The 17,878-nt window shown below is 38.0% G+C and overlaps 1 long non-coding RNA gene and 1 other non-coding gene across 2 annotated transcripts in view; one reads left to right on the top strand and one right to left on the bottom strand.

The window, feature by feature from the left end:
• LOC133089852 (uncharacterized) overlaps positions 1–17,878 on the bottom strand; it is a 355,571-nt gene that overhangs the window by 65,306 nt on the left and 272,387 nt on the right. The window lies entirely within an intron of this gene.
• On the top strand, positions 17,563–17,666 carry LOC133091583 (U6 spliceosomal RNA). The gene has a single exon (XR_009700922.1). It is a non-coding gene; the product is annotated as a U6 spliceosomal RNA (small nuclear RNA).

Here is a 17,878-nt window from a genome sequence, read left to right as displayed (position 1 = left end):
GGCAACCTCTCTCTGCTGTATTTTCTCATCTGAAAAATGAAGTAAATAATTGTTCGCACCTAATAAGGTTATGTGGCTTAAAAGAGATACTGCTTATAAAGGGTTTAGTAGAGTACAGGTACATAATTAAAAGTACGGGTACATTTTAAATCAGAAGTATCATACAATAGTATGGATAATTGAAGTTTTGAAGTTATCTTTATTTCAATTTCTTTTTGAAGTTTCAAAAACAAAAATACATTATTAACTGAAATAATCTCAAAATGTTACTATTTTAGAAAAAATATCTCATTATAAGCAACACACTAAAGTTTTAATTTTTAGGAAACATGACTCACTCAAATAAGATCCAAAATTTTAATGTTATCCTAAGAAAGGGGGCTACTTCTATAACCTTGGGCAAAGAACAATCCCCTATATCTAGGAACATTATCTTCATCTATTTTTTCTGTTAAATAGGTTGGTGGAGGGAATGGGGTAAGGAATGGTTACAGAAAAAAAAGGACACTCTCCCAGGTAGCCAGATTAACACATGAAATGCTTGTGTTGGTTTGGACACCAAAGTGAAGCCATATTGCCCTTCCATCTGAACTAACTTTGAATATGTGCATAGAACATGTATTTTAACCACCAGGAGATTCAGATGATTATCAGCAAGTGGAAGGCAGAGCAATTTCTCAAAAGGTGGCAGGGACCCAGTTGTCAAAATCAAGTTGAGAAGTAAAATTCTAGTTTTTCGGGGGTAAAGGAAAAGGGGAGAATGAAAACTGCCAAGAATCCAACTCTTCAGGGGCACTGCATGAGGTCCAAGGCAGAAATGCAGGCATGGAGGAAACAAAGAATTAGGGTAAGGACTAGGTCTTAGGATAATACCCTAAAAGATCATTTGATGGTCTCAAAAACTGAACCTTCTCAAATTTCTCCTGCTCAAGATAAGAAATAGTCTGAAGATAGCAACCAAGCTATTCCTAGGGGTGGAAACCAAATGCCTCCAGTTTGAGAAGACAGACTTCAATGTCTGATGGCTCTCACCCTGCGAGGGAAGACTTCTTTGCAGAATACTGAGCAATAAAAAGAATACTAGCAGCATCTAATGGCCTACCGAAGTGCCCCCAGACCTAGGTCTTAAGATAGAAAAAGTGAGATCCTAAATAAACATGCCGAACTACTGATGGACTTTAATGGATTTCTTATTTCTGGGAGAATAACAATGGAAAGAGGGCAACTGTCTAGACTACTACCTTCAAAGCATCGTGGGGAACATAAAGAAGCATCAGGTGTCCAAAGAGTTTAGTATAACTGTATTCTTCCTGCACAGTTTACCCAGTTAGATTAAAATCAGTAAAGCATGGCTGAATAGATTGATCTTTTCATATTCTTGATCAATCAATATATAGAGTATTAAAGTAATGAAGAATTAATTTCGAGAGAGTAACATATGACACACTTTCTGCTCTCAAAGTAGATACAGTTATAGAGCCTACTTAGATTCTATTTCTATATCTACACCTGGCATTTTTAACCACGTTCTTACAGGAACAGTTCGATAGTGTAACATTAAATGGGAGGAGAATTTTTCCCTGTTTGCTATTTACCCACCCGTCAAATCATTTACCCTGTGTCTATGGTGCTCAACCTTAGTTTATTCTAAATAGTTCTAAAGAGCAGTTGAAATAAATCATTTGGAAGAATTATTATATCACAGAGACAAGTCTATTAGCAATATTGCCAAATATTTGTGCATAAAAGGGCATCAGTATACTTTTTAAAGGAATTTTTTTAAATTGTCAAAATGACCTTAAAGGGATAGAAGACGCTTCTAGAAAAAGCAGTGTCTGATAACTGGGGGAAAAAAATTAATTAAGCTCCCCTTTAAAGGTAGAAAAGAAATGGACATTACCTGAATTCTCATTCACTTGGCTGCTTTTAAAATATTAAGGAGTTAGTTAAATCTTGCCTCTAACTGCTGTATTAGAATTTAGCTTTGATAACTAAGAATCATTCCTTTTCTGAATGCAGCATAGTTGCAAGTTTCCCTTTAAAGCCTTTTTAGAAGGCAGTTCTTTTTATTCACAACTCACTTCTCTTCTTTTCTTAATTAGTAGCTTGAATGTGATTTTCCTTTTTTTAAATTGAGCAGGCTGTGTAGCTAAATGGTGTTTTTGACATTCCTGCACTGGGGACAGATTCAAAACCAAGGCACAAGACAATAGAGATTGACTACATACTTCAAGGCCCCAAATGGAGGGAAATGCTGGTAATTACAGGAATTCGGCAACACTTTGTCTCTTGGCATCTGTACTTGGAAAAACAATGAAATAATCATGCACAAATATGATGTGAAATGTGTTTACGGAGCAGCATGTTTTATTAACACTGAGCACAGCAGAGATAAGCACCACTTGCTAATTTTAAAATTTCTAAGAACTGTGGCAATTAAGCCTAATAATTATTTAAAGACTATAACAAAAATGAGTCCATTTTGTACTGCATTTTAGAGAAAAAAATAAATAGGATGCTAAAGTTCAGTTTGGATGATGTACCACCAGCACAATTTTGTACTTTTCCTACCTGGTATGATTTGAAACTAGAAACATCTCCTAACATATTAGTCTCAAACTTAGGGATTTCCTCAGTTCATATTTTGCTTCTTTGCTAATTTTTTCTTGTTTTTGTTGTTGTGGAAACTATTTCTTGGGGGGTCTTTGTGCCTTAGATGTTAGTTTTATACAGTGTTACTACATACCATGGGTGGCCGTCAGGAAACAGTAGGTCTAATTGAATAAAGTACTGAATATATTAATTGTTCCTTCGAGAATAGTCATTTTTCCCATTACAGATTCTTCTCAATAACAACAAAACAGCCACTGATTTTCTTTAGTCCTTTGATGGAAAACTAGGGAAGGGAGGTTTGTCAGAGCCCTGGGCAGAGCAAAACCACTGCCTTAGCCCAATGAAAACAGGCTCAGACTGGATACCAAAACCACCAGAAATTGCACTGAGGATTAAAAACACGAACAGACAAGACATTGAATTATTGACCATTAATAAAGGTGTATGTCAAGGAAAAATTTAATATATTTTATTTAGCTTGTTCCCTATGGTGGAAATAAGACATTTCGATTAATTAATAGAAAATAGTGTATCCTCTATTTTCTCTCCTCCATGTTCTTGTGCTATCTTTTGCAATTCATTGTCAATTCTTGAGTAATTTTAAAAGATAAACACGTATTTTACTTTGTAGCGAGAGGATGAAAACACAATGAATAGCTCTGAGTATAAACCAGGGAACGCCAAGCTTTATTCATCTTTGTTCTTTCCTCACAGAACAAGTTTATTATGGCATTTATATGGAAAAAAAAATATTCATTGTATTTGATATAGAAAAGGGATGTTGTCAATAATTATTTCTGAGCCAGAGTCCTGTCAGCAGGAATGGAACACAATTGCCTCCCCAACCCACAACAAAAAACGCAGATTAGTTGACTTGCAACACTCTGTCCATTGCTTGTATTCTTCCTGCATTCTTAGCAAGATTATTCCAAAATGCTGGTACATATTCCACAGTTGCAGAGGCAATTTCTCATTAGACCTGTAACTTGACAGAGGACCATATTACAAAGGAATAGGGAAAAGCAGATTGTGCCAATAGCATATTTTCAATGCCTCTCTTTTTTATTTGCATCCACATAGTTGAAGAGGAACAAAGCTGGCCCTGGGCAAAAAGATGAAGTGGGAAATCTAAGCTGAGCTTCTTTCTGTGGTCTCTAACCCTCCTGAGTTATTAATTCTCCCCAGCTTCCAAAACCCCAACCAAAGCTCACACATACATATACACATACCTCAAACTCTCTTTCCTCTTGGTTTCAGGTCAAAGGCTGACAGCAATTTTTGATTCCAGGCATAAATGATTCTAAGCCAAAAAACTGACTTTCTCTGAGATATCTGCATTTTAATCTAAACTTCTGTTTGTGAGATATAAAAACCTTCTCCAGTTAGACAGGGGTAAAGGTAAAAGACAGTGTTCAAGGAAAAAAGGTAAAACTGAGAGGGGGAACAAGACAAATTTTTGCAAGAAGGTCAAGCAAGTCCTTTTGTTTTGCCAAAAAATTGTACCAGTCACCTCTCAGAATCAGTTTTGAAGGCAAGCGTGTTCAGTTGTATCAGAAAAATGAAAGGAAACTGTGTATAGAAGTAATCAACATGAGGAAGGTCCACACACTTATTCTCACATTTCTACAAGTCTTATTCAACTGCTTCCATTTAAAAAGGAAAGAGGGGAGACCTTCAAGATGGCGGATTAGTGAGATGTGGAGATTGCCTTCCTCCCCACAAATACATCAGAACTACATCTATGCGTGGAACAACTCCTACAGAACACCTACTGAACGCTGGCAGAAGACCTCAGACTTCCCAAAAGGCAAGAAACTCCTCACGTACCTAGGTAGAGCAAAAGAAAAAAGAAAAAACAGAGACAAAGGAATAGGGATGGTACCTGCACCTCTGGGAGGGAGCTGTGAGGAGGAAAAGTTTCCACACACTAGGAAGCCCCTTCACTGGTGGAGACGGGGGGTGATGGGGGGAAGCTTCGGAGACATGGAGGAGAGTGCAGCAACAGGGGTGCAGAGGGCAAAGCAGAGAGATTCCCGCACAGAGGATAAGTGCCGACCAGCACTCACCAGCCCGAGAGGCTTGTCTGCTCACCTGCCAGGGCGGGCGGGGGCCGGGAGATGAGGCTGCAGCTTCGGAGGTCAGATCCCAGGGAGAGGACTGGGGTTGGCTGCGTGAACACAGCCTGAAGAGGGCTAGTGCGCCACAGCTAGCCGGGAGGGAGTCTGGGAAAGAGTCTGGACCTGCCTAAGAGGCAAGAGACCATTGTTTCGGGGTGCACGAGGACAGGGGATTCAGAGCACCGCCTAAACGAGCTCCAGAGACGGGCGCAAGCCACAGCTATCAGCGCGGACACCAGAGACGGGCATGAAACGCTAAGGCTGCTACTGCAGCCACTAAGAAGCCTGTGTGCAAGCACAGGTCACTATCCACACCTCCCCTCCCGGGAGCCTGTGCAGCCCACCACTACCAGGGTACTGTAATCCAGGGACAACTTCCCCAGGAGAACACACGGCGCGCCTCAAGCTGTTGCAACATCACACTGGCCTCTGCCGCCGTGGGCTGGCCCCCCATTCCGTACCCCACCCTCCCCCAGGCCTGAGTGAGCCAGAGCCCCCTAATCACCTGCTCCTTTAACCGCGTCCTGTCTGAGCAAAGAACAGACGTCCTCAGGCAACCTACACGCAAAGGAGGGGCCAAATCCAAAGCTGAACCCCAGGAGCTGTGCGAACAAAGAAGAGAAAGGGAAATCTCTCCCAGCACCCTCAGGAGAAGCAGATTAAATCTCCACAATCAACTTATGTACCCTGCATCAATGGAATACCTGAATAGACAATGAATCATCCCAAAATTGAGGCAGTGGACTTTGGGAGCAATGATATACATATATTTTTCCTTTTTCTCTTTTTGTGAGTGTGTATGTATATGCCGCTTGGTGTGATTTTGTCTGTATAACTTTGCTTTTACCATTTATCCTAGGGTTTTGTCTGCCTTTTTTTTTTTTTTCTGTATAGTTTTTAGCACTTGTTATCATTGGTGGATTTGTTTTTTGGTTGGGTTGCTCTCTTCTTTCTTTATTTTTTTCTTTTTCCTTTTTTTATTACTTTTTAATTTTTTAATTTTAAATAATTATTTTTTATTTTAATAACTCTATTTTATTTTATTTATTTATTTATTTTCTTTCTTTCTTTTTCTCTCCCTTTTCTTCTGAGCCGTGTAGCTCACAGGGTCTTGGTGCTCCAGCTGGGTGTCAGGCCTGTGCCTATGAGGTGGGAGAGCCGAGTTCAGGACATCAGTGCACCAGAAACCTCCTGGCTCCACGTAATATTAAACAGTGAAAGCTCTCCCAGAGATCTCCATCTCAACGTAAGACCCAGCTCCACTCAACGACCAGCAAGCTACAGCGTTGTACACCCTATGCCAAACGACTAGCAAGACAGGACCACGACCCCAACCATTAGCAGAGAGGCTGCCTGAAATCATAATAAGGTCACAGACACCCCAAAACACACCACCGGACGAGGTCCTGCCCACCAGAAAGACAAGATCCAGCCTCATCCACCAGAACACAGGCACCAGTCCCCTCCACCAAGAAGCCTACACAACCCACTGAACCAACCATAGCCACTGGGGGCAGACACCAAAAACAACAGGAACTATGAACCTGCAGCCTGTGAAAAGGAGACCCCAAAAACAGTAAGTGAAGCAAAATGAGAAGAGAGAGAAACACACAGCAGATGAAGGAGCAAGCTAAAAACCCACCAGACCAAACAAATGAAGAGGAAATAGGTAGTCTACCTGAAAAAGAATTCAGAGTAATGATACTAAACATGATCCAAAATCTTGAAAATAGAATGGAGAAAATACAAGAAACGTTTAACAAGGACCTAAAAGAACTAAAGAACAAACAAACAATGATGAACAACACAATAAATGAAATTAAAAATTCTCGAGGAGGAATCAATAGCAGAATAACTGAGGCAGAAGAACAGATAAGTGACCTGGAAGATAAAATAGTGGAACTAACTACTGCAGAGCAGAAGAAAGAAAAAAGAATGAAAAGAATTGAGGACAGTATTAGAGACCTCTGGGACAACATTAAACACACCAACATTTGAATTATAGCGGTCCCAGAAGAAGAAGAGAAAAAGAAAGGGACTGAGAAAATATTTGAAGAGATTATAGTTGAAAACTTCCCTAATATGGGAAAGGAAATAGTTAATCAACTGCAGGAAGCGCAGAGAATCCCATACAGGATAAATCCAAGGAGAAACACGCCAAGACACCTCATTAATTAAACTATCAAAAATTAAATACAAAGAAAAAATATTAAAAGCAGCAAGGGAAAAACAACAAATAACATACAAGGGAATCCCCATAAGGTTAACAGCTGATCTTTCAGCAGAAACTCTGCAAGCGAGAAGGGAGTGGCAGGACATATTTAAAGTGATGAAAGGGGAAAACGTACAACCAAGATTACTCTACGCAGCAAGGATCTCACTCAGATTCAACGAAGAAATGAAAACCTTTACAGACAAGCAAAAGCTAAGAGAATTCAGCACCACCAAACCAGCTTTACAACAAATGCTAATGGAACTTCTCTGGCAGGAAACACAAGAGAAGGAAAAGACCTACAATAACAAACACAAAACAATTAAGGAAATGGTAATAGGAACATACATGTCCATAATTACCTTAAATATAAATGGATTAAATGCTCCAACCAAAACATATAGACTGGCTGAATGGATACAAAAACAAGGCCCGTATATATGCTGTGTACAAGAGACCCTCTTCAGACCTAGGGGCACATACAGACTGAAAGTGAAAGGATGGAAAAAGATATTCCATGCAAATGGAAATCAAAAGAAAGCTGGAGTAGCAATTCTCATATCAGACAAAATAGACTTTAAAATAAAGACTATTACAAGGGACAAAGAAGGACACTACATAATGATCAAGGGATCAATCCAAGAAGAAGACATAACAATTGTAAATATTTATGCACCCAACATAGGAGCACCTCAATACATAAGGCAAATGCTAACAGCCATAAAAGGGGAAATTGACAGTAACACAATCATAGTAGGGGACTTTAACACCCCACTTTCACCAATGGACAGATCATCCAAAATGAAGATAAATAAGGAAACACAAGCTTGAAATGACACATTAGACCAGATGGACTTAACTGATATTTATAGGACATTCCATCCAAAAACAACAGAATACACTTTCTTCTCAAGTGCTCATGGAACATCCTCCAGGATAGACCATATCTTGGGTCACAAATCAAGCCACAGTAAATTTAAGAAAATTGAAATCATATCAAGTATCGCTTCCAACCACAACGCTATGAGACTACATATCAATTACAGAACAGATCTGTAAAAATTACAAACACATGGAGGCTAAACAATAGACTACTTAATAACCAAGAGATCACTGGAGAAATCAAAGAAGAAATCAAAAATACCTAGAAACAAATGACAATGAAAACACGACAACCCAAAACCTATGGGATGCAGCAAAAGCACTTCTAAGAGGGAAGTTGAGAGCAATAAAATCCTACCTCAAGAAACAAGAAACATCTCAAATAAACAACCTAACCTTACACCCAATGCAATTATAGAAAGAAGAACAAAAAAACCCCAAAGTTAGCAGAAGGAAAGAAATCATAAAGATCAGGTCAGAAAAAATGGAAAAGAAATGAAGGAAATAATAGCAAAGATCAATAAAACTAAAAGCTGGTGCTTTGAGAAGGTAAACAAAATTGATAAACCATTAGCCAGACTCATCAAGAAAAAAAGGCAGAAGACTCAAATCAATAGAATTAGAAATGAAAAAGGAGAAGTAACAATGGACACTGCAGAAATACAAAGGATCATGAGAGATTACTACAAGCAATTATATGCCAATAAAATGGACAACCTGGAAGAAATGGACACATTCTTAGAAAAACACAACCTTCCGAGATTGAACTAGGAAGAAATAGAAAATATAAACAGACCAATCACAAGCACTGAAATTCAGACTGTGTTTAAAAATCTTACAATAAACAAAAGCCCAGGACCAGATGGCTTCACAGGCGAATTCTATCAAGCATTTAGGGAAGCGCTAACACCTATCCTTCTCAAACTCTTCCAAAATATAGCAGAGGGAGGAACACTCCCCAACTCATTCTACAAGACCACCATCACCCTGATACCAAAACCAGAGAAAGATGTCACAAAGAAAGAAAACTACAGGCCAATATCACTGATGAACATAGATGCAAATATCCTCAACAAAATACTGGCAAACAGAATCCAACCGCACATTAAAAGGATCATACACCATGATCAAGTGGGGTTTATCCCAAGAATGCAAGGATTCTTCAATATACGCAAATCAATCAATGTGATACACCATATTAACAAATTGAAGGAGACAAACCATATGATCATCTCAATAGATGCAGAAAAAGCTTTTGACAAAATTCAACACCCATTTATGAAAAAAACCATCCAGAAAGTAGGCATAGAGGGAACTTACCTCAACATAATAAAAGCCATATATGACAAACCCACAGCCAACATCATTGTCAATGGTGAAAAACTGAAACCATTTCCACTAAGATCAGGAACAACACAAGGTTGTCCACTCTCACCACTATTATTCAACATAGTTTTGGAAGTTTTATCCACAGCAATCAAAGAAAAAGAAATAAAAGGAATCCAAATCGGAAAAGAGGAAGTGAAGCTGTTACTGTTTGCAGATGACATGATACTATACATAGAGAATCCTAAAGATGCTACCTGAAAACTACTAGAGCTCAGCAATGAATCTGGTAAAGTAGCAGGATACAAAATTAATGCACAGAAATCTCTTGCATTCCTATACACTAATGATGAAAAATCTGAAAGAGAAATTAAGGAAACACTCCCATTTACCACTGCAACAAAATGAATAAAATACCTAGGAATAAACCTACCTAAGGAGACAAGAGACCTGTACACAGAAAACTATAAGACACTGATGAAAGAAATTAAAGATGATACAAACAGATCGAGAGATATACCATGTTCTTGGATTGGAAGAAACAAACTGTGAAAATAACTATACTACCCAAAGCAATCCTACAGATTCAATGCAATCCCTATCAAATTACCAATGGCATTTTTCACAGAACTAGAACAAAAAATTTCACAATTTGTATGGAGACACAAAAGACCCCATATAGCCAAAGCAATCTTGAGAAAGAAAAATGGAGCTGGAGGAATCAGGCTCCCTCACTTCAGACTATACTACAGATCTACAGTAATCAAGACAGTATGGTACTGGCACAAAAACAGAAATACAGATCAATGGAACAGGATAGAAAGCCCAGAGATAAACCCACCCACATATGGTCATCTTATTTTTGATAAAGGAGGCAAGAATATACAATGGAGAAAAGACAGCCTCTTCAATAAGTGTTGCTGGGAAAACTGGACAGCTACAGGTAAAAGAATGAAATTAGCACACTCCTTAACACCATACACAAAAATAAACTTAAAATGGATTAAAGACCTAAATGTAAGGCCAGACACTCTAAAACTCTTAGAGGAAAACATGGGCAGAACATGACATAAATCACAGCAAGATCCTCTTTGAACCACCTCCTAGAGAAATGGAAATAAAAGCAAAAATAAATAAATGGGACTTAATGAAACTTAAAGGTTTGGCACAGCAAAGGAAACCATAAACAGGACGAAAAGACAACCCTCAGAATGGGAGAAAATATTTGCAAATGAAGCAACTGACAAAGGATTAATATCCAAAATATACAGGCAGCTCATGCAGCTCAATATCAGAAAAGCAAACAACAAATCTAAAAATGGGCAGAAGACCTAAATAGATATTTTTCCAAAGAGGATACACAGATAGCCAACAAACACATGAAAGAATGCTCAGCATCACTAATCAATAGAGAAATGCAAATCAAAACTACAATGAGGTATCACCTGACACCAATCAGAATGGCCATCATCAAAAAATCTACAAACAATAAATGCTGGAGAGGGTGTGAAGAAAAGGGAACTTTCTTGCACTGTTGGTGGGAAAGTAAGTTGATACAGCCACTATGGAGAACAGTATGGAGGTTCCTTAAAAAAGTAAAAATAGAACTACCATACAACCTAGCAATCCCACTACTGGCCATATACCCTGAGAAAACCATCATTCAAAAAGGGTCATGTATCACAGTGTTCATTGCAGCTCTATTTACAATAGCCAGGACATGGAAGCAGCCTATGTGTCCACTGACAGATGAATGGATAAAGAAGATGTGGCATATATATACAATGGAATATTACTCAGCCATAAAAAGAAATGAAATTGAGTTATTTGTAGTGAGGTGGATGGACCTAGAGTTTGTCATACAGAGTGAAGTAAGTCAGAAAGAGAAAAACAAATACTAACATATATATATGGAATCTAAAAAAAAAAAATGGTTCTGATGAACCTAGGCGCAGGACAGGAATAAAGACGCACACATAGAGAATGGACTTGAGAACACGGGGAGGGGGAAGGGTAAGCTGGGACGAAGTGAGAGAGTGGCATGGACATATATACACTACCAAATGTAAAATAGCTAGCTAGTGGGAAGCAGCCGCATAGGACAGGGAGATCAGCTCGGTGCTTTGTGACCACCTAGAGGGGTGGGATAGGGAGGGTGGGAGGGAGGGAGATGCAAGAGGGAGGAGATATGGGGACATATGTATATGTATAGCTGATTCAGCTTGTTATAAAGCAGAAACTAACACACTATTGTAAAGCAATTATACTCCAATAAAGATGTTTAAAAAAAATAAAATAAAAAAGAAAAAGAAAAGAAAAGGAAGGAAGGAATAGAGAGAGGGAAGGAGAGAAAAAGTATTCCCCGCAAGGGCCTTTGGACCTACGGAAGCAACATACAAGCATCATTTGTTTCTTCTAATCCTAGTGGACTCTAATTCCCACATCTTACTTAGAATTTAGGTTCTGAAGTCTGTTTATATGGTGAAAATCACATACAATCAACCATCAAGAATTTTGCTCAGTGATATCATTTCACTAAGTTCAACACTGACCCAGGGTTTTCTTGTTCCCTCCAGTTGTGGAGGCAGGTTACTGTCCACTGTGTGAGGCATGCAGCGACTGATTCTGAGAGAAAGTAGAATTCTGTCTCAGATTATGCTGTGTGCAACATTACTGGGTAGAGTGACTGGTACAATTGTTCACTTTTATGGCCAAGGAATCTGGAAGCTTCCCTGCTAAGAATTGGTTTGTCAGCCCCAAACTAGCATGATGATTTAACTGTTACCCCAACAGGAGCACCCATCGGTTCTTGACTCAGAGACTGCTTCTTTAAGTCAGTTCCGAATCTCAGTCCTTAAGACTGGAACTTCTGGGAAAGGAGCCCCTAGTTATGATCTTAAAGAACCTCTGAAGTGAAAAGCAGCATGGCAGGGAATAAATGAAATGGCAGGAAGACAGGGGCATAAAGCTCTGGCATTAGGTTTTAGCTAGAGCACTGAAGACAAATGCATGCGGATCTGGAGTACAGTGATGGTCAAATGTAGAATTTTTTCTTTTAAAATGTGTTCACATCTCTGAGTGTGAATATATGATCATTAGATAGTGAGTGGTAATAGGAGGAACTGTAAACATTAACATAGTTTTAAGACACTGGTGAAGTGATAGAGAAAAGAAGAAACTACAAATTTGATTTCACAATGAAAAAGAAATGCTAGTTACAGAAATTCCCATAAATTTCATAGCATTGATGGCCATTGCTGTGTAGAATAAAAGGTATTATACTTATTAAAAGTATGCTAAATTACTGCCGCTTTGTTTGGCTTCATGCGTTCTTGCATACTTAGTATATGCTCTTTTGCATGCTCTGCTCACTATTGTTTTTAGTCCAAATGACTTGAAATGTAATTTGTTTTGTTCACCATCACAAAATATTATTTAGGAGGAATGCAAATTTATATTTCAGCATTACTGACAGAATTAATATGAGTGCTTTATCAAATAATATCATATAATTATAAGAAGCCTCTTCAAAATAAATATTTATGCCAAGATGAATTTTCTTTTTTATAAGAAAATATAATATCTATGTACATATATATTATGGTTCAGAGATTGACAGTTCATTACATTTATTGTGAAAAATAGTGCAAATATCATTTGGAGTCATACTAGCATACCCCCAAATGCCATTAGCTTATGATGATGGAAATTTCTCATTCACTTTGCAATTCAATGCTGATATTCCTGTGCAAAGAATTGCTTTCTTCCATGTAGTGATTCAGGGACCCAGGATCCACCTACTTTGTAGGTCTTCTACCCCCCAGGGCTTCATGGTCCTCTGCGCCCAGCCAGTAGAAAAAGAAAGAATATGGAAAGGGCATATTTATTTTTTAAAAGGTTTGCCTTTGAAGTGACACATTATTTCCACCACTTTTCCACTGCATTTTGCTTGACTACTACCACCTAAGGATTTGCTGCCATCACTCTTTCTCCCAGGTCTCCTAGTTCGTAAAAGTTATTCTTTTGTCCCACTTCCCATTAGGAAATTAAGGACACAGGCACTGAGGACTGAGCAGGACAGTGAGGAAAAGGTAAGTGGAGGTCACTTATTGATTCTAGGAATCAGGTCATTGATGATCTAACATCAGTACAATTGCAGGGAAAAGGTTGAGCTGGGAGCCACTGGTCCTACATCTTTATCCCATTGGCATCTCTTCCCTTAACTTGCTGGGTAAACTTGGAAAAACAGTTGTGCTCTTTGAGCCTGTATTTTTGTAGTTACAAAATAAGGGAACTGTACTAGGGACAACCTCATAAACCATAATTTGAGATTAAATTACTACTTAAGGTTGCATTAAGTAATAACCTCATGGTCCTGCCAATGGTAAATGTATGCTTTCACTTATTGTTCTCGAAATATTAAAAACAACTCAGAGACTTTATTATTAGTAGTACTACTACCACTACAACTATTACTACAATTTGAATTAAAATGGCTCTATTGAGCACTTACTATATTCCATACATTCAGCTAAGTGAAATGTATATCAAGCTCAATCAGCATAAGTAGCACAACTGAGAGACATCCCGAGCCAACTCTGAAACAATTAACTCCTCATGGCTGGATTATACTAGACTCACAGACCACTGTAGGGAACCAATGGATAAGAAGAATTATCATTAGGTGGTTCTACCATATCTGTGTATCTGTGAAATCAGACCAAAGAGTAAAAAATCACTCTGGCCCATGATTCCACCAAGTGCCCTGCTTCAGTTTGAATACTTAGTCTCAGTTTCCTTATTTAAAAAATGAAATTTATATAACTTACCCTACCTCCTTCAAATGCCTTAAGTACCAATTAAGCCACTGCTCCAAAGCAGTAAAAGCCCAACTTCTGAGAATTAACTGTATGAACATAAGGTAATGCAGCCAACTCAGTTATCCATGGTAAGAGATGACACGGAAAAGTAAAGTTAAATTAAATACACAGGTGTCTCCAAACCACATTTTTGCCATTCACCTAAGCTCTTAACCAGTGCTAATAAGCTGCAAAATAAATAGATTTGAATTTTATCACTTTACCTCTCCACCGCCTACTCTTGTCTGTTTTAAGTGCTAATGGGCAGTCAGCCACCCTTTAAAAGGCAGGAAAAGCAGAGGCTGGACTGTGCAATCAATAGACTGGATAATTAGCCCCTGAGTAATTGAGAGTTAACTGTCTTATATTAACTTCACCCCATTACTCCCAGAATATGAACGAGCCAGAGCAAGTTGGACTTGAATATGAGACAGCAAAAGAAAAAAGAAGGGTAGTAAAGGAACACAGTCCTTTACCTTGGGGTTATCATATGATGTGAACTCTAATGACACAAAACCAAATGACAACGGCAGCCTTGCAAGGTAACTCCAAACATGACAAGATGGCCCACGAGAACTGTAAGGGAGTTGTTTCCCCTCAGCACCAAATTATTTTTCTCTTTTCTTCCTACAACAAAAGACTCACTCCAGGCTTTGGCTGTGTTCCCAAAAGACTGGGTAATTAAGCAGGTAAGATTTCCAAGGAGAAATAAACATTTTCCAGTTACTAGACACTGTCATTGGGCTTTGATTCAAATGTGTATAATTTCTGAACAGAAAACATAATGAAAGAAATGTTTCACAAATTAATATAAAGCCCAAAGGCATACCTGGCAGTCTTTTACATGAAATCATTGTCTTTCATAAGCCAGGAATGTTGACCGAGTACCCATCTTGGAAAGTGTTTTTCTCCTTGTAGTATTAGCACTGGTTTTACAGAAGGAAAATTCAACTTGAAGAAAAATACTTATAAAATACAACCTAAGCCTATTTTTTCTAGGTGTGAAGGCATTTTAAAAAATAATGATATTGGTTTCAGCATTATCAGTGAAAATGGTGGCTCTTATTCAGAGATTGAGAAGATAAAGAGAAGGCTTAAATGAAATGCATAATTTCATAGAGTGACTAATTCAAATTAGAGGTTTGGATATAGATGCTGGGCTCTAGGACCAGAACTCCAAACTACTGTTCTCTAAAAATAATGTGAAACTCTGAAAAGTAAAATGGCTTAAGAAGCTGAGGAAATTCCCCCAAAATATAATTTTAACTATGCAATGAGAATGAGTCAAGCACAGGTTGAATGAACAATTTTAGGATGTTGGAAAATGACTGAGTCATCACTGGGAAGAATGAACAAATTTTTTCCCTTACAGTGGAGACAGGTTTAGGGTGATCATCCTACACTCTCTTGTCTGTTCTCCCTATAGCAAAAAATAAGATAATCGTTTAACCAGCCAATGGGGATATACTTAGTGTGATCACAGTTTATATGAACTTGACTTAGGACATTTGAAATAATGTGATAAAAAATATATTTATAAATCCCATTTTATGCAAAATAGAAAATAACATGAATATCAAAGAATTCAACACATCAAGAATTGCTTAATTTCTAAGACAGTGGTGAGCTGGCTGAATTTTAAATTCATCTGAATCAGTAAATACTCTTATTATGTGAGCAACACATTTTTATGTTTTGCATATAATTCAGGGTGCATATTATGTCATCATTTTAATGTTCACCGTCAGCCTGATTTAAAATCTTTTTATAGTCTTTATTTTGCAAATGATTAAGTGGCCATAATGGTGCTTAGTGTCAGAGGAAAAAAAATCCTGAAATCAATAATTTGGTAGTAAAATTTTGAGGCAATAAAATATTGAGATAAAGGCTGTGCCTGTTATCAACTTATTGTCTGTTGGATTCAAATACATCCTTCATTGCCTGCTCAATGAAAAACAGAAGGACCCTTTAAGTATTTTTTCCTTTGCTAGTTGGCATGATGTTAAGCTTTGTCAAGAGGGTGCAGGAAGGACACTGCATGAGAAAAGGGCTTTCCTTCTGGGTTCTGGTGTGCTCCTAGGCAGGCTCCTGCAAAGCAGGCCGCTTCTCCTGTAGCACATACTTGCACTGGCAGCACAGAAGCCTCCCTAGCACCTGGCTCCTGTCATGTATATGTGTGGTAGTAGCTGCACCCAGAGGCCAGAAGTTTCCCCAGTCATCTGCCTCAGGCAGTTTTGTAACCGTGGACATCATGGTGAGCACCTTCCCCTGCACTGTCAGAGGCAGATTTCTGACAAGTTCTAAAGGGCAGATTTCTAGTAGATTCTACCAGAGCAGCAACACAATGATTTATCTGCCATCCAGCAAGCTACATCTGTGCCATCTCTTTCAAGTTCTGCATCTCAGGCTTGGAGAGGCAATTCTTCCTTGGGTCCTTTATCTTATCCCTAGGGATAGGGGTTATTCTTTGTATCAACTGATTCTACAGTCGTCAGAATTTGCTATTATTAGCCAACTCCTAGTAACTATAATCCCCTTTATAGCTAATAATTCTTTATTATAACTTTCCTTGTTCAAATCACTTCGTGGATTCTGTCTTCCAAATGGACTCTGACTGATACAAACTATGACAGAACCACTGTGATTTGGCGTAATGTTACTATTAAAGAGATCACTGTAAATATCTTAGAGAAAGTTCTGAGAAAAGAAAAACAATTTTTAAAATATGCTAGAAATGGGAATATTTGTGCATTTGAAGGAGGCATCCACTGTTTATATTTATTCTTCTAAGAAATTCTCTTGAATTAGGATAATTTAAAATTATGCTAGGTCTTCAGGAACCCATCCCTTATATGTGACTGTTCCATACACGCACAAAAGCTTTCTAAAATGTCGTTGATGTCTTACACAAGACACAATCTCACTAAGTGTTGAGTCTACAATTTATGCATAAATATAATGTTTTATAACTGCAAATATGAAACCACACACTGACCAAAATTACAGAATGTTTAAAAATATTTTGAAATTGCAATGAGGTATGACTTTGTTCTCAAAGCAACATTCTTTTATGCATCTCTTACCAGAACCTGCATCATGCTGATCCTGTCTGTTCAGTCAAGCATCTTTTTCCTTGCACTGAAAAGGAGTCACAGGGGGAATAAACTACTAGGCAGAATGGATTAGCATCCAGCTTGCAGACCACTGTGATTATTTATAGAGCATTTGAGTGTCAATAGCTGAGTCTTTTTCTCAAAGCACTGTTTTTTTTAAATATGTGATCAGAATAATACCTGAGAAAAGAAAAGTCTGTGTGTGTACATGGACATATATGTACATGTGCTCACATCTGTGTAACTTGCCCACTGGCATTTTTCCTATGGTATTCTCAGTCTCCTTCTTAGGCCCAGTTCTGTTTTTCGTCTCTCATTTTAGGTATCTTACAAAGTCTAGAACTAGACCTTTTTCTTGAGACATGAGAAATGGAAGCAGAGTTCATTTTATGAAAACAAGACAGGCTCCTTCAAGAGAAATCAAGAAATACAGATAAGCAGTGCTTGCTTCGGCAGCACCTATACTAAAATTGGAACGATACAAAGAAGATTAGCATGGCCCCTGTGCAAAGAAATACAGATAAGCAAAAGTCTGTAACTAATACCCATAATTCCTCTAACTTATCCAGAGTCAATTTCTGTTACCACCTTGTATACACATACACATATATGCACATTCACATATGCAAATCACATTCTCCAGGATATTTTTTCTTAATATGAAATATTTGCATTTACTGTTTTGTAACAGATTTTTCCAATTAGTCCACTTGTATTATATTTTATATTCAGTACCAAAACACTTCAGTATCAAAA

Source organism: Eubalaena glacialis, chromosome 4 (genome assembly GCF_028564815.1).
Source record: "Eubalaena glacialis isolate mEubGla1 chromosome 4, mEubGla1.1.hap2.+ XY, whole genome shotgun sequence".
NCBI lineage: Eukaryota > Metazoa > Chordata > Mammalia > Artiodactyla > Balaenidae > Eubalaena > Eubalaena glacialis.
This window is presented reverse-complemented; position numbering and strand designations above follow the sequence as displayed.